General features: G+C 35.4%; 2 non-coding genes across 2 annotated transcripts; one reads left to right on the plus strand and one right to left on the minus strand.

Moving 5' to 3' along the window:
- The first annotated feature begins 1,900 nt into the window (after positions 1–1,900).
- On the plus strand, positions 1,901–2,007 carry LOC113860320. The gene has a single exon (XR_003503773.1). It is a non-coding gene; the product is annotated as a small nucleolar RNA R71 (small nucleolar RNA).
- Positions 2,008–15,173: 13,166 nt separating this feature from the next.
- LOC113860376 lies at positions 15,174–15,280 on the minus strand. Its single transcript, XR_003503828.1, has one exon. It is a non-coding gene; the product is annotated as a small nucleolar RNA R71 (small nucleolar RNA).
- Positions 15,281–18,587: the final 3,307 nt, after the last annotated feature.

Here is an 18,587-nt window from a genome sequence, read left to right on the forward strand (position 1 = left end):
CACTGAATTTTCTGCAGATTTTTGAATTGGCAGAGCTTCTAGTTGCTGCTGCACTTCCATACTGTATTCTTCATGCAGAAGTTCAGATTTGTTGCTCCCTGCAGATATTATTTCTTCTAACACAGCAAGTTCATCAATTTCATTAATATGGCGCTGTGTAATGAAAGCATCCAGTATATCTACCTTCATACATGTGCTATCTTCAATTGGATATTTTAAAGCTTCAAACACATTAAACACTACCTTCTCATCTTGAACTCTAAGCATAAGTTCACCTTTCTGTACATCTATTAAAGCTCTCCCGGTTGCAAGAAATGGTCTCCCTAGGATCAAAGGAATGTTAGAATCCACCTCCATGTCCAGAATTACAAAATCTGCAGGAAAAATGAACTTGTCAACTTTAACTAATAAATCTTCAACAACTCCATATGGATAAGTGTATGATCTATCAGCTAGCTGCAGTGTAATGTTGGTGGGCTTCACTTCCTCTATGCCAAGTTTCTGCAGAACAGCCAATGGCATCAGATTTATGCTTGCTCCTAAGTCACACAATGCTCTTCCCACAGTGCAGTTTCCTATTTCACAAGGAATGCTAAATGATCCAGGATCTTTCAGCTTTTGAGGAAGCTTTCTCTTAAGAATGGCACTGCACTCCTCTGTCAAAGGTACTGTTTTATCATGCTTTAGCTTTCTTTTTCTGGAAAGTAGTTCTTTCATGAACTTTGCATATGAAGGCATTTGCTCCAAAGCTTCTGCAAAAGAAATGTTGATTTGTAATTTCTTAAAGACATTCATAAACCTTTCAAATTGTTCCTCTTGTTTAGGATTTTGGACTCTTTGAGGATAGGGCAGCCTCTTGTATTTTTCTAGGTCTATTGGCTTACAAGCTTCCTCAAAGAGTTGCTTTTTGGTTTTCCTTTCAGAATTCATAGGAACATCTACTTTTTCTTCTGAATGGTCTTTCTTTAATAGCTTAAAATTTCCTTGTTGCAGACCTTGTTCAATTTTTCTCTCTGCTGCATCATTCACTTTCTTTTCTGCTGGTTTAGGGCTTGCAACTATAGCTCCACTCCTTGTAGTTATGGCTTGACATTGTTCTTTAGGATTGATTACTGTATTGCTTGGAAATCTTCCTTCATCCCTGCTGGATAGTTGTTCAGCTAATTGTCCGATCTGTGTCTCTAGTTTCTTCATGGAGGCTTCTTGGTTTTTGAAGCTTGTTTGAGTCACCTTCATGAATTGCAGCATAGTCTCTTCCATCTCAGTCAACCTCTCATTCATAGGTTTGGAAAAATTTTGATTTCCTTGAGGTTGAGTGGATGAATTCCTTTGAAAATAAGGTTGTTGTGTTGCTGGACCTGCATTAGAAAAAGGCAAAGTTGAGTTAGAATTCTTTGCAGCAGAATATTGATTATTCCAATTAGAATACTGCTGAGTTCTATTATTCGAAAATTGAAATCCAGGGGGATATGATGGCTGTTGTCTCTGAAAATTATTCATATAATTCACTTGCTCTTGTGGTTCACTTGTGGATGCCTCACATGCACCATTTGCATGGTTTCCTCCACAAAAATCACAACTTAGCTGACTGGTAGGCATACTCCCTGTTTGCAGATTGTTGATTTGTTGTGTTAAGGCAGCTAATTGTTCTGAAAACATTTGATTTTGTAGCTGATTTTGTGCAAGAAAAGTTTCCAGAACCTTAGCTTCATGACCAGAGTTTCTTCCTTGATTCCTCGAGTTTGAATTCTGATACATTGAAGATGCCATCATGTCAATAATCCTTTGAGCTTCTTCCAAGGACTTTGTATTTAATGAACCTCCAGCAGCAGCATCAACCATTGTTCTTGTTACTGCATTCATCCCATTATAAAAAGTCTCCAATTGCATCCAATCTGGAATACAATGATGTGGACACCTTCTAAGCAGTTCTTTGTATCTTTCCCATGCTTCATACAATGATTCTCCTTCTTGCTGCACAAAGGATGTAATTTCTCCTCTCAACTTAGCAGCTTTGGATGGAAGGAAGTACTTAGTTAAAAACTTATTCACAAGTTCTGTCCAGGTTGTGATGCTTCCTTGTGGTTGAGCTTGTAACCAACATTTTGCTCTATCTCTCAAGGAAAAAGGAAATAGTCTTAATCTGATAGCTTCTTCACTAACTCCATTCATTCTTATGGTGTCATATAGCTGCAGAAAATTTGAAATATGCAGGTTAGGATCATCAGAATTTCCTCCAGCAAACTGATCCTGTTGGACTAAATGTAGTAGGGCAGGTTTAATCTCAAAATGGTTGGCTTGAATAGTTGGCCTAATTATAGAAGAGTTAAAACCTTGCATGTTAGGAATAGCATAGTCCCCTAATGTTCTAAATCTGTTCTGTTTTGCCATTTCTATTGCTAGATTTGGTTGTCTCAAGGGTGTAGATGTTCTTTTCACTCTAGAATTACTCTGAGATTCTGGAGAATGGACAACTTTTAACTCACTATCACTCCCTATGACTTTTTCTGCTCTAGACTCTTTTCTCAATCTTCTCAAAGTTATGTCTATGTCAGGATCAAAGACCAGAATTGATTTATTCTTGTTTTTACCACGCATATACAAATCAGTTTGAAGCAAAATTAGACTACAATTGATACTCAGAAATGTACAACAGAATTCATGCAAAATCTATCAGTAAAAGCATATAGAAACTTAAATCTAGCAGTTGCAGAATTGTAAAATCATGTACAAATATGTAGAATGGCAATTAAACCTATGAAGAACAATGAAAACTGAAATTATGCAGATAACAAAGATGTAAAAATTCTATGCAGCAGACAAAAATATTATGTAGAATACTACACAAGGTGCAGTAAAATTATGCAGAAAACAATTTGAAAGCAAAGCAACAGAATAAATGCTCAATCTAGTTACTTTTCTACTACTAATGATATTGAAATGTAAAATTCCCCAGCAACGGTGCCAAAAACTTGTTGTTTGCAATCTAACACTAGCAAGTGCACTAGGATTGCAGCAAGTGATGAGTAAATTTAAGATCCAAATATCGTCTCCATAGGGAATTTAGATTCAAGTATCACTTCATAGAATTATAACCATTTAAGCTTTTTCAAATTTGTAAGGAGAGTGGTAACATGTAGTAACAGAAAACTAGACAAAAAATTTTGTTACCAAGCTTGATTTTATAAAAAGAGATTCTTTCGTAATTTTAAGAGTTTGAGTGCTAAATTGGCCTTGTGTTGCCTCGATTTAGACTTTTTAAACATAATCCTTTGCTGAAAATTAAAGTCCTGCATTTGGATGATGGAACCTTATGTTTGCATGTTGATTTTTCCCTATTTTGCTCATTTTGGACTCGACAAAAAATTAAGTTTTAAAGGCTAGACAGTTTTGAGTATTATGAGGAAAAAGGTTGAAATTAATATGTTTTGAAACCTTGGAATATTTGGAAAAGATTGGTATGAATAATGAGAGAAAATTTTTTAAAGGAAAAGGTGAAAATTAGCTTGGATGGTCTCGGTTTTGGCATTAAAAAGTGTTGCAAAGATTTGAAAAAAAAAAATAAATCTTGTATGCCTTGTTTTGTGTAAGGAAGCAAAAGTGAAATTGAAAGTGTCTTGCCATGACTTGATTTGATTGAACCATGCTGAAATTACTTGTTTGAAAGGTTGATGGTTGCTTGTAAATTTTGCATGATTGACCTTGGATGAAAATTAGTGCAAGACTTGAATTTACTTGATTTTAGATGTGAAAATTCATGAAATTTACTTGAGTAAATTGCTGGAAAAAAATGTAATGATGTGAGATATGTACTATTCATCCTTGATAATTGTGTTTAGAGAACCTTGAGGTATGTTTGAAGTGATGCTTGGCTGGAAATTTAGATTGCTTACTATTCATTATGAATTATGCTATGGAACTGCTATTTGAGAGCATTACATGCATCATTTGCATACCTTTATGAAAGAATTGATGAATCATAACAATGTGCAGCGAAAATGATTATGTAATATTGCAATGTTGATAATCTAGAGCCTTTGAGGGCGGTTTGATGGAAATGGACCATGAATATGATTGGGATTATTAGAAGTGCTACAATCTAATTGTTTTGTGAGTGGTTGAGCATTGAGAACGAAAAATCAGCAAGTGACAATGCAAGAAAAGAGTGCAAAAACTGAGAGGTAATACCCTAAGATCATTGTGAATCAACTTGATTAATTAATGGTTTAGAGCAGAATTAAGTTTGAGGATTTGCCCTTTCCTGGAGAGAAAAACCAAGAGGAAGAAATTAAGAGAGCAAGAGTTTGAGTGGAATGATTTATGGTTTAGAAGGCGTTAGAGGTTGATGGAAATAAATGTAAAGGTTAGGATGAACGTGAAAGGAGAATTTACAATGGATTGAGGAATGAGATTGTGCTAAGTGGAAAGAGAGATTAGACTTGAAATGTGAAAGAAAGTGTAACTTGAGAAAGAGGAAATGAATTATGAAGGCTTGAATGATTTGCCTAAGTTGTGGTCCAATATATTATGTGCTGCACTAAAATTATCCAAAAGTGTGAAATTATAAAACCATGAGACGATGAAATTATGATGAGAAATCTATATTATGCCTTGAGTTCTTGAAATATATTGTCTTGAAATTATTATGAACTCAGTGAGACTTATTGTGAAACTCATGGTATCTATCTATCCATGCTAAGGCATGTGACTCATGGAGATTATCTATCCATGTTGCTAAGTCAATGATGACTTTTAACTGATGCTATATGCTATGATTTTAAGTCCATGGTGACTTCTATTATTACTGTGCAATAGTCCAAGTGGCTAAATGATATGAGTTGAGAAAACTATCACAAGAAAATTGAAAATGCTACTTCATGCATCATATATTATCTTGTGAAATGACTTGATAGCATTACAGAGGCACAATTGTAGGTATTGGAATTCGGTCCAAAGTAGACCTTTGGTCCATATAGCTGGGTCGTGACCCGCTTGCAAGACCTTAGCCAAACCTGACATGAACTCCATAATACTAGGGTCATAGAGGTCCATTCCTGAACGTACCGAATGGCACTACATATCAATGACGTGCTATTATTCTATTTTTCTATCTATGATATCACTGTGCAGAGTAGGGAATGGAGTCCTCCGATTGCCATACCACTTGAATCTATCTATATCTATCTCTATGCTAAAAGCTGGGCAAGTCACCAGTCATAGAGGAATAGGATCCCCATGCATCATTTGCATGCTATGAACACATGAGTGACTAAATGGGTGAGATCGAAACCTGTATTCGTGCATCATGTGCATTACTATTAGGGATGATTGAATACTTGCAAGATTGGATGTGGTTATGATTATAATTATCACCCTATTATATGATTGAACATTTGATGATACCGAATGTTGATTGTGTTTGGAATTGTGTCTATGACGCCTGATAACCACGTCGCAATGGTATCAAATAAACTAGATTTTCTCAACAATTTTGCAATAGAAGGAGTAAACCTAGGTCGTCTCACAAGGACATAAAATGCATTCTGTTTCTGGTTCCATCATATAGTTTCAGGTTAGCTTGGGGGAGGATTGTTTTGAATTAAATTGTAAACAATAGAAAAGAACAAAGAATAATTCCAACGAAATATGAACTTCAACCAATTCAAGATCTCAATCACTACAATGCAATTCTCATTGTTACACGAATACAATTCCAACGAATTTCCAATCAACACTAATTCAATCCGACATTAACAATCTGAAATCTAAATCTAGATTATGAATTCCATCAAAACAAGAACTGCAATTGCAAATCCAATGCTCTAACTAAATTCATAACAATTGATTGATTGAGTTAGGTGAATTCATTTATTTCAAATCTGAAATTCTCATTCTCTGTTTAGGAGGCAAACGAAAATTCAATATCATGAAAAATGTAATTATCATAATCAGAAAAGAGGAGGAAGGGAGAGAATTTGATAGAACCTAATCCGAAACTCAAATGCAATGTAGTTCTTGAAACCTTGAACCGATTGATAGATTAGCCTTGCTTCATGATCATGCTTGCTTCGGCTAAAACCAGAAAATACGAGAAGACGGAAGGTAGAGAGACGAAAATAAAAGAGAGGAGAAGAAAGAATTTAGAATAGAGACTTTTTGAATTCTAAAAAAAATGAGGGAAAAGATTTTTTACATGAAGTCATAACCTCTATTTAAAGACAAAATAACTGGACTTTAATTAAGGCCCAACTCTCTAATGAGGTTTCTAAACACCTAACTAAGTAATGTCAATAATACAATCAAATTTTGAAAATGTCATTGCAGGGCCGCAACATTGTGATGCATTTTTGGGCCTGAAGATGCTTGAACCGGAATTTTCTTCCAACAGAGAAGTTGTAGATCTCTCTCTTATCTTTCTAGGGACACAAATTTTGTTCAATTTCGAATAGTGTACCTCCAGATATGGTCTTTTCAAGAAACTGTGTCAAAACAAGAAATTATGGCGAGAATAAAGAAAGATTTACATTTAAATCCTACATGACTTACCAACACAAATCTAAACTAATACATCAAAATGGTACACTAATGAGACTCAATTAAACTAAAAACATGGAGAGAAAGATGTACTAAAATATGACTATCAACGCCGCCTTCCTTGGGGTATGGCTATGATTGATGTTTGTGTTTGGAGAACTCACCCCTCTGTTTGTTTTCTTGTATTGCTTTTCTTTTATTTATATAGATGGACAGGAACATGGTGAAGGTGTGGATCCTTCCTTTTGAGGAGGATATATGGGTGTTCGACTCCGCGGTTCAGCAGAGTGTCTTCCGCAGGTTCGCCCGAGTGATTCATGGATTTGATAGTGGAGGCTCATGGATCACGCAGTACATTGCTGACACACCCATTGAGATTGTCTTTTCTGTCCCTCCTGGTGACACTCAGTTACCTTACCCTGCCTTGGTTGCTTCCCCGACTCCCATGTCAATTGATCCCCATACTCCTACTGCTAGGCCAGCTCCTACACCTGTGCCATTTCCTTAGACTACTCCTACTTCTCTACCCGTGCCAATGGAGAGAGATATCAATATGGTGGAATCCTCCATTAGGTACACTACTATGCCTTTTTATATGCATTCTGCGTACCCATCCACTTTGGTTTCACCTACTGCTGCCTGTTCACCCCCTCGCACAGCTGGAGGAAGGATGGAGGAGGATGGTGGAGGTCATGGCACGGTTGCTGCTTCTAGTTCTACTTCCCGACATCATCTGATGAGTCTGATCCCATTGAGGATTATTCGCCTCTTGATTGATGTCGTTATTTACTTATGTTTTAGTGGGACTACTCTTAGGGAGTTTGGTTTGTTTCTACTTTGATTATGTTGTATTTGAACTATGTTGACCGTATTATTAATCATGAACCTATCGTTTCTATTGTTCGCAATCTAACACTAGCAAGTGCACTAGGATTGCAGCAAGTGATGAGTAAATTTAAGATCCAAATATCGTCTCCATAGGGAATTTAGATTCAAGTATCACTTCATAGAATTATAACCATTTAAGCTTTTTCAAATTTGTAAGGAGAGTGGTAACATGTAGTAACAGAAAACTAGAACAATTAGAAGTAAAATGAACTTACAGAAAACAGAATAATGAACACACAATTATGTGATAACAGAGGAAGAAACCATAGCTAGGGAATTGCTTCACCAAAACTCCAATGTTTAATCAATAAAGTTCTGAATTAACAAGCAATTGGAAAGAATGACAATCAGTTTCACATTATACTATTCAGAGGTTAATTCCTTAACTCAGTGAACCTAACATTCAATTAAACCATTCTAATTCCTTAGATCTGATTCAATTCAATGTTGCTTTAAGTGTAAGAAACCAAAAGATTGCAAGATCAAAGTTCCTTATCCCTAAGAAAACTAAAATCTCGGTGATTGGTTCAGACCTGAAGAACAAATTCAATTTCCATTGACAAAGGTTCCTCTGAATTTAGTTAATCAAATTTCCATTCAATTTCCACGTGAAGTTCAGAATCAATCACTCAATCTATTCCAAAGCTTGAAATTCAGATCCAAATCAATTCAACATGTTCATTTCAGATCTACAATCCCTAACTATGAACGAATTACACAGCCATGGCAGCAGAAGAAGAAAAAAAAAGAGAAGAAGAGAAGAAGAAACTCAGAAACGCCATGGAAGCTTGCTCTACTCCAATTCCTCTTCGTGAAGCTCCAAGATCTGAATCCCCACTCCTCTCTCTCACTTCCTCTAACCAGAAACTAACTAAAAAAATTGAAAATGAATAGAATCCCCTTTTTTCTGGATCGTTTCTGGTATTTATAAAATTTCTCAGATTTTCACGTCATCACTTTTATGAGAAATAGTAGTTACGCAGAGAGTTTTTGGTTTCGCATTAACACTTTTCCCAGAAATAGTGGCCACGCGCATTTTCCTGATATTGAGAGCTCTCTGGAACTATCACTCTTGATGATAAAAGTGACAACGCAGAGCCAAGGTAGTTGCGTGTTGTCACTTTTGCTGATAAAAGTGACTACGCGCAGCTCGCCAAGTTGAAGACTCTCTGGAACGATCACTTTTGATGACAATAGTGGTTATGCAGAGCTTTCCTGATATTTTGCCTCTCTGGAACTATCACTTTTAGTGATAAAAGTGGTAACGCCCAGGCTTCACTTCTTCTTTGAGCTCTGAAGTGATCACTTTCACTGACAATAGTGATCACGCCCAGTCTGCAATTTCTTATTCTTGAGTTTTAGGAGTCTAGACTTGCTTCTTTCCTCTTCCTTGTCATCAAACTTCCATGAATATGATCCTTGCTCAATTTATTCCTACAAAAACAAGATTAAAAAACTTAATTCCTAAGCAAAAATTTCACAATTGCTAAAATAACTACATATGTAAACAAAATTCAATTCCTTCTCTTTTTCTAAGTTTTTCTGCTTTCTTTATATATTTTTCTTATCATTTGTGTTAAAATTATGCTAAAATATCAGTGAAAATATGGATTCATCAGTTTCCACAAACTATGATTAATATATTTGAGGTATTTTCTGATGATGAGTTATGATGATCTTATATGAGTATATCATTGAAATTGAATCATGAAATGATGAGATAAAAAAAATATATGCATGTTAGCTCTCTCCTAGAGAAAGAGAACTATACTTGTAAACTACATGAAGGAAAAAAAAATATTACCAGATTTTGGTGTTTTCTAAACTATTATGTTATATAGTTGGAAGCAATGTTTTAGTCATTTTGGGTCACTACATAGGGAGCTTTTTACACTTTTAGATTTTTGCCATTTTGGGAACACTTACAGAGCTTAGGTCAGCCTTGGGTGACAGCCAAGGACCTAACCTAAGGTTTGATTCACATTTTCTCTTTACTTTCCTTTGATTTTTCATTCATGTCATTGAATTCTCTTTGTTTTCATCTTGTATTTGTGAGACCCATCCGTATAGAGCGCTAAGTCTTTTGTAATCCTTAGTGAGTTCAATTGGATTCTTGAATTCCTAGGTTATGAATGTTAATACAATTCCTTTTCCTTCATGAATTTTTTTTTCCCAATCCTTTGAATTGAAAAAATGGTTGAATAAGGGAGACATTACTTAATTAACCCTAATTTGTTTTAATGAGATTTTTAACTTTGGTTGCTTAATTCTGAGTTAATTTCTAAGGTTGCATATTTGCTTAAATTTGTATAGAATTTTAAGGTTGATTCTTGCTTGTAGAATTAACCTAATTGAAAAGAAGAGGAAGAGTGTTAAATGTTGAGAGGAATAAGGATAAAATCACATGAATGAACTAAAGACTGCTACATCTTATTAATTGAATTTGACAATTTCATTGATTACTTTTTACATTAAATCTGAAAATCAAACAAAACCCTTTTTTTTAATTGCTTTCATAGTGAATGTTTATAACTTGTTTAATGCACATTTTCAACCTAAGTTATCAGAGACAACCTAGGCTTGCATCCTAGACTACATAAATTTTCTGTATATTTTGATGAAGATTGGTGACAAATCTTTATGCAATCTGAGCAATCATCAAATTGGTGCCATTGCCGGAGACTTTGATGATAATTTTTGCATTGAATTTGTTAAACACTCTGTTTTAGTGTTCAGTTTTTGAATTTTCTGCATTGTGAATATATTAGCATTGATATAGCTTCAAAATAGATAGAGTAGTTCTGCATTTAGGTACATATTTCTGCTATTTTCTGCTACTTTTAGGTATTACTTTCTATGTTTTTAGTTTTACTATTCTGCATTTTTGAATTTTTCTACATCCTTGCCCTGTTTTGCTGCATTATTCTGCAGAATTCGTAGTTTAATACTCCATATTTCTTCACACCTGCTTGAAATTTTTCTGCTCTGTATTACTTAGCATCTTTGCCTTATTTTAGTTCACTTAGACATCAATTTTTTTTCATAATTGTCATATGCACATTCTGCATTTTTGTTACTCCATATAGTTTACTTCTTTTCACTTCTCATAGTTAATTTCTAATGCATGACTAGATCAAATCCTGGAGATTTGTATCCACTAGATCAAGAGATAGATAGGACATTTCATAGTAACATTAGAATACATAGACATAATTCTAAACACTTTGAGGAACTTTCATCTCCTTCATCTATCTACTCTTCATCACATTCTTTGATTTTGAACTTGAAAAAATGACTGACAATGAAAGAACATTAAAGGAATTGAAAAAGACTTAACTTCGTGCAAAAGCTTGAGTTGAAGATTGAACTGAAGGAAGTAGAGGACATGAGCTTAAAAGATGAAAAATCAAGTGTTATGTGTTGGGCGTAGCCACTTTGGGTGCATAGAGTTAACACTTTGAAGATGAAAACCCATGAAGATCAAATAAAGTGTCCATTCTAAGTGCTGAGAGTAGCCACGTGCAGAAGAGAGTGTCTACTCTAAGTGCTGAGAGTAGCCACAGGCAGAATTGAGTGTCCACTCTAATTGCTGAGAGTAGCCACATGCAGAGAGTGTCTACTCTAAGTGCTGAGAGTAGCCACGCGCAGAAGAGAATGTCTACTCAAAGTACTGAAAGTAGTCACTGAAAGTAGTCACTCAAAGCTGTGCGTGGACACTCTGGTCACTTAAAGTAGCCACGCACAAGGCTTATTTGCACAAAACACATGCGCGTGGACCCTTTAAGTGCTGAGAATGGCTACGCAAAATAACAGAATTTTGAAAATCACTTCTGATTGTCAACTTTGGATGATTTGAGTTCTTATTTTAGTTATAGAAGCTTCTAGAAGGCCTTTCATGCTATAATCCTTAGAGATTAAAGTATGGAAGTGGAAAAGGCGAGAAAAACATTGGAAGTAAAAGTTAAGAGTTCAAAATTGGAAGCCTTTTGCCATTTTTTGTTTTCTTTTTATTTCCACACCTTAGGAGAGTTAGAGAGGGAGATTGGGGGCGACTTGATGAATCCATATTTTTAGTAGTATTTTACTGTAGTTTTAATACATTTGATAAAGAAAATATGTGGGAAAAAGTAGAAAAACTCATAAAAATAGAATGATTAAAGGTTTTCTTTAAGTGCATAGTTATTTTAGCATTTATGAATTTTCTATGTAGAAATTAATAATTCAATCATGTTTTTGTAGGAAACTCTGAGCAAAATTCATAAAGATGGAAGATCAAGGGAAGGATAGAAGAAAAGTAGCAAAACTGGATGCAAGGAACAAGGTTTAATGGAGTTTGACTTGGGCGTGATCACTATCGCTAGTGAAAGTGATTGATCCAGAGCTTAAAAGTGAAGGGGAATCTGTGCGTGATCACTCTTGTCAACAAGAGTGATTGTTCCAAAGAGTTTTTCAGCAGAGCACAGATGCGCGTGACCACTTTCGCTACTGAGAGTGAATGTTCCAGACAAGCTCCAATCATAGCTAAATGCGCGTTGTCACTTTCACTAATAAAGTGAACGTTCCAGAAGAACTTTATTCACAGTAGAGATGCGCGTTACCACTTTCACTGATAAAAGTGAATGATCCAGAGAAGCTTCAATCAGAGCGAGGAGTGCGTTATCACTCTCATCAACAAGAGTGATTGTTCTAGAGAGACATGAAGCCATACAAGTTGCGCGTGGCCACTTTTGCTCATGAAAGTGAACACGCGCACATCTTGACTCCCAACGTTGCCACTTTTATGAAGGAAAGTAATTGTTCCAGTCTCAGAGAACACCAGATAAGCTTTTGCGTTGCTATTTTGGTGAAGAAGAGTAGTAACGTGTAGATGGCGAGAAACCTATAAATTGCAGAAAAGCTCAAAATTTTGGATCTTTTGTTCATTTTTCATTTCCATTTAGTTTTTTGGTGTGGAGAGAGTCTGAGAGAGCGATTGGGGATGAACATCAAACTTCAACCTAGAGGAATCAGATTGAAGATCGGTTGAAGATTCTTCTTCTGCGTTCATTCTCCTCTTCTCTCTTTTTCTCTTTTTTCTGTTGTAATGGCTGCTTGAACCTTTCATAGTTAGAGATTGTGAATCCAAAACGAATGTGTTGAATCGATTCTGGATCTAGATTTTGAGTATTTGAATGGATTAAGTGATTGATTCTGCATTTTACATAGTGATTGAATGGAAGTTAGATTAGCTAATTATAGAGAAACTCTTATCAATGGAAATTGAACTTGTTTCTCATATCTAAATCAACTACCAGGATTATAGATTTCTTAGGGATAAGATAACTTAATCTTGCAATCTTCTGGTTTCTAACACTTAAAGCAACATTTAATTGAACCAGATCTAAGAAATTAGAGTGATTTAATTGAATGTTAGATTCATTGAGTTAAGGAATTAACCTTTGATTAAAATAACGTGAAACTAATTGTCATTCCTTCTAATTACTTGAATGTTCAGAACTTTATTGATTCAACACTGAAGTTTTGGTAAAACAACTCCCTAGCTATGTTCTCTACATTTGTTAATCACATAATTGCATGTTCATTGTTCTATTTTCCTTTCTGATTTTAATATCTGTCACTTTTATCTCTAAAATCCATCCGAGTCATGAAGCTCAACTAATTGTGGACTTATGAAGTGATAATTGAGTACTTTATTCCTTAAGGATGATATTTGGGACTCAAACATAGTTCTATCATTTTTTATAACTTGCTACAAAAACACTAGTACACTTGCTAGTCAAATTTACTTCTGTTTTGAAGGTGACAAGTTTTTGGCGCCGTTGCCGGGGAATATTGTTTTCAATATCATTAGTAATAAGAAAGTAATTAGATTGAGCATTTATTTCTTTAAAGTTTCTTCTATTATTAGATTACATTTAGAATTTTTCTATTTGCAATCTATTGAATAGTTAATTCTGTAGTTGTTTGAATCTGATTTCTGATATATTTTGTATTTTATCAAGTAGTTATTTTGCATTTATACAAAATTCGTATTCTGTTTTGCTGTAATTTTTAGATTTCTATACTTTATTGTTTTTAGATTTCTGCCATGAAATCTAGTCAAATTCGTTTAGCTCAACTAGTTATTGATTTGTGAAGTGGTAATTGATAGACCTAATCCCTGAGGACGATACTTGGGACTCATATTGATTTCCAAATTTTATTAGTTGCTACAACTACCTAGTACACTTGCTAGTTAGTTCTTTAATTTTGTGACACTACACCTGACATAACTTAGCAAACTCTATGCATACAGTATCCTAACATTGCTACTCCTTTTGTTCTTAAGATCGGACTAATACACTTGTTGCCTAGATTTCATGGCCTTGCAGGTAAAGATCCACACAAGCATATCAAGGAGTTCCACATAGTTTGTTCGACCATGAGTCCACAAGATGTACCTAAAGAACATGTCAAATTGAAAGCCTTCCCATTCTCTCTGATGGATGCAGCCAAGGATTGGCTTTACTATCTCCCTTCTGGATCTATTACCAGTTGGGACAACTTAAAGAGACTGTTCCTGGAGAAATTCTTCCTAGCATCAAGAGCTGCATCTATAAAGAAAGAAATTTGTGGGATAAGACAGCTTGAAAGAGAAACACTATGAATATTGAGAAAGATTCAAGAGATTGTGTGCTAGCTACCCTCACCATCAAATAAGTGATTAATTGCTCATCCAATATTTTTCTGAGAGATTTCACCCTGTGGATAGAAGCATGATAGACGCCGCGAGTGAAGGGGCATTGGTAGATAAGACTCCAGTTACAACCCCCAATTTGATTGACAACATGGCTGCCAATTCTTAACAATTTGCAACAAGGCAAAATTCTTGTGTTACGAGAAGTGTAAGTGAAATCCAAGTTGCTGAATCTAGTAAGCTGGAACACAAGCTTGATGAATTAACATCCATGTTGAAGCAATCGACTTCTATGCAGAGAAGTGCTACTGCATCTTCAGCTCCTCCACCAGCCATTCCAGCCATGCTGTGTGGCATTTGTTCAGCTACAGACTATTATACTGATAACTGCCCTACACTGCAAGAGTTTGACACTCTGGAAGGTAATCGTCAAGCTTGTGTTACAAATATTTATACTCGTAAGTTTCCTTTTCAGCATTCGCAGCAACAACCCAATTGGGATCTATCTTCCAATAGGTACAACTCAGGCTAGAGAAACCATCCAAATTTGAGATGGGGGAACAACTCACATCAGCATAATCATAATTTCTTTTAATGTATGCTCACTCGTTCTAAGTGCTCTACAACTTGTTTATTTGATTCAGAGATTGAAAGAACAGTTTGTAGACAAAGAAAAGAAGTGAAAGAGCAAAGAATGGCAGAGGGAAGAAGATCAATTCAAGATTACATGACACCTACTGCTAGAGGCACCCTTGGAAGCATGGCGGCCTCTAATGTGGAGGCAAACAATTTTGAATTGAAGCCAGCACTCATAACCATGGTCCAGAACTCCATATAATTTGGAGGCATGCTTAATAAAGACCTCAATTTACATCTGACAAAGTTTCTCCAATTGATAGATACCATCAAATACAAATGAGTCTCCAATGATGCTATTCAACTCTGTCTTTTCCCTTTCTCAATATCTAAAAGGGTGAATGCATGGTTTTCCTCACTCCCAGCCAATTCCATCACAACTTGGGAGGATCTTACTCAACAATTATTGGGAAAGTACTTTCTCCTATCAAGGTCCTCTAAACTTATGACAGAGATATATTGCTTCCAACAATATGAAGCAGAATCCTTATTTGAGGCATGGGAGCGATTTGGAGAGCTTTTAAGGAGATGTCCTCATCATGATTTTTTGACGTGGAGACAGGTGTAAATCTTTTACAGTGGCCTATCAATCACCACCAGGGCTACGATTGATGTTGCAGCAGGAGAGTCCCTCATAAGAAAAGATCCAAATGATGCATACAAGCTAATAGATGAGATGACATCTTCTAACTTTCAATGGCACACTACTGACTTTGACAACATCAAGAGGAAAGAGACTGCCCCAATCTACCAAGCAGAGAGCAACAACCCACTAATGAACCAAATGGCAGCCCTTGCAAAGTAACTAGAATCTTTGATGAAGGCTCAAGACCAACCTATAAGAGCTTCTGCAAGCGTAGAATCTAAGCAAGAGGAGGCAAATTTTATGGGCAATCAAGTTCAAGGTGGAGGAGTAATCCTCTTAACTCTTGGGGGAATGGCTTTGGAAGTCAAAATTCAAGTGTTTATCGCCCTTCTCATGTGCAAAGTCAGGGAGCAAGACCAGACGGGAAAGAAGCCCTTAGATCCCAATCTAACTTTCAAGAACAAATTATGCAATATGTGCATTACTTTGATAAGAGGATGATAGAGCTTGAATCCAAGTTGGACCAGCATATTGAGAGAACTGATAAGAGGTTAGCAGAGGTCAAATATGAAATACAAGCCAACTCTTCTAAGATGAGTGCACAATTGGAGCAAATTACGAACCTTCTGAGTCAAAGAGTGATGGGAACATTGCCATCTCAGCCTAAACCTAATCCAAGGGAGCAATGCAATGCCATCACCCTAAGAAGTAGAAAGAAATTACAAGGATCGCAGAACAGAAGCACATGCACGCCCACGCTTGTTGAGAAGCACCCCTGTTACAAATTTGGAGAACTAACTAGCAAGTGTACTAGGTAGTTGTAGCAAGTAATAAAATTTGAAATTTAATATGAGCCCCAAGTATTGTCCACAAGGCTCTTATTTCAATTACCACTTCACAATTTAACAATTAGTTGAGCAAAACAATTCATTTGAGAAGTTTGTAACATGTAAAAGTAAGAAATAAAAACAATAAAAGGTAATAAACTTGCTGTAAAAACAGAATACGAATTTTGTATTAAGAATGCTATATGGAAAATAGTTAGGAATCACTTCACCAGATTTTTAATTGCAATGTAATCATGTTCTGAACTCTTGAGAATTTTAATTGATTGCTAATCAATTTCACTTCTTTAACCAAAGGACAGTTCCTTGCCTCATTGATCCTAATACCTAATTAAACCTCCCTAATTCCTTAGGTGAAATTCAATCAAATATTGCATTAAGTTCTGGAAATTATAGGATTACTAGATCCTAATAACTAGGCATATGATTCAGATTTAAGAAATAAACTCAATTTTCATTGATGAAAATTCCTCTAAATTCAATTGAATGAAGGATTAGTTCACAACTGCATTAAGAACAGAATCACATACTTAATTCAATTAAAATCTCAAGATTCAATCCGCAATTACATCACAACATCAAATCTGAATCCATAGATCCCTAACCAAAAAGGTTTAGAACAACATTACAATGGAGAAAGGAGAAGTAAGAGAAGAAGAACATCTTCCAAGACCCAATCTTCACTCCGATTCCTCTAGAAATGAAGCTTGAAAGTCGCTGATGAATCCATATTTTACTAAATTTTTATACATCATTTATTAGTTTTTATAGCAAAGAATAGACTTAGTAGTGTAAATAAGATGAATATTCCAATTAGGCTAAATAATATAGGTTTCTTAGTTTTTGGTTAATTTACATTGATTTAGAGAGTTTATTTTACATGTTTTGATCATTTGAATAATGTGGCAGGAATCCCCAAGCTTATTTTGAAGAATTATTGGATTTTGAGGAATATGAGGTAAAAGTAACTACTTTCAAGATTGATAGTGACAACTACAACAAGCCACTTCTAGCAAAGGGACCAAAGTGATCACTTTCAAAGCTTAAAGTGACAACAACAACAACCCAGAATCCACTAAACCTGCGCATGGTTACTATGAAAGTTCATAGTAATCACTCCAGAGCATGAAGAATTGAAGGTGCTGCGCATAGTTACTATCAAAGTTCATAGTGACAACTCTAGAGACTCCAAAATGTCGTAGTGCTACGTGTGGTTACTATGAACTTTCATAGTAACCACTCTAGAGAGACAAAACTCAACTGATGCTGCGCGTGTTTACTATGAAAAACTGAAAGTAATTACTTTGGAGGGCGCCAGCTTTAGTATAAGATTTTTGCCAAATTAGGGTAGAGAGTTCTTACACTTTTTGAACCTTTCCTCTTCTTTACTAAATTTGGGACATTTTCCAGAGCTTAGGGCAACCTTGGGTGACAGCCAAGGGTCCAACCTAGGATTTGGCTTCTCATTTTTCTTGCTTTTACATTAATGTTAATGAATTTTCTGCATTTCCCAACTGCGTTTTTGACCCCTATTTCCATGAAGGGCTAAATTTTGTGTAATCCTTCGTAAGTTCACATGGATTCTTGAGTTCCTTGATTTTAATGATAATATAATTTCTTTCTTCTCATGAATTATTTCTTCCTTGTCTCTTGAATTGAATTAATGGTGAATGAGGGGGATATTGCTTAATTAACCCTAATTCGTTTAAGGAGATTCTAAACTAGGGATTGCTTAATCCTAGGTTTAATTCTAAGGTTGCGTAACTTTGGGATGAGAGATTAGAGCCTAGCAAATTGTGTAATTTCGTTAGGACCATAAGGTTGATTTTCGTTTGTTAAATTAACCTAATTCATGGGAGAGATGATGAATGTTAAATCTTGAGTGGAATGAGGATAGAATCTTTGTGGATGAACTAAGGATTGCTGTTTTCTATTGTTTGAATTAATTAAACTTGTTTGCTTGTTGTTTTTTATATTAATTTGAAACCACAAAACCCCCTATTTTAATTGCTTGTTCAATTAATGCCTTCAACATGTTTAATGAATATTAATAGCCAATGTTCATGCGAGACAATCTAGGGTGACCCTAATACTACATTAATTTGTTTAAATTTTGATGAAGATTTGCGACAAATCTTTTAAACACTCAAAAGGAAAAAAACATCATCATTACTACGCTACCTTGATCTTTAGGAGACCATTCTTGAGGACGGCGTGAACAAAGATATATGTGCATGCAGGGTCCCTTTTTATGGAGTTTGGTGACAATTTGGTGCAGTTCAACATTTTTAGGGCAATGAGACACCCAACAGAGAACCATTCTGTTTTCAGTTTGGATGTTATTGATTTACTTGTTGATGATTGCACAAATTTAGATGATTTGTTCGCTGATTTCGCAGATTCCACTAACCTATCCTGTACT

This window comes from Abrus precatorius, unplaced genomic scaffold (assembly GCF_003935025.1).
Source record: "Abrus precatorius isolate BTA unplaced genomic scaffold, Abrus_2018 Scaffold2, whole genome shotgun sequence".
In the NCBI taxonomy this organism is placed as follows: Eukaryota; Viridiplantae; Streptophyta; class Magnoliopsida; order Fabales; family Fabaceae; genus Abrus; species Abrus precatorius.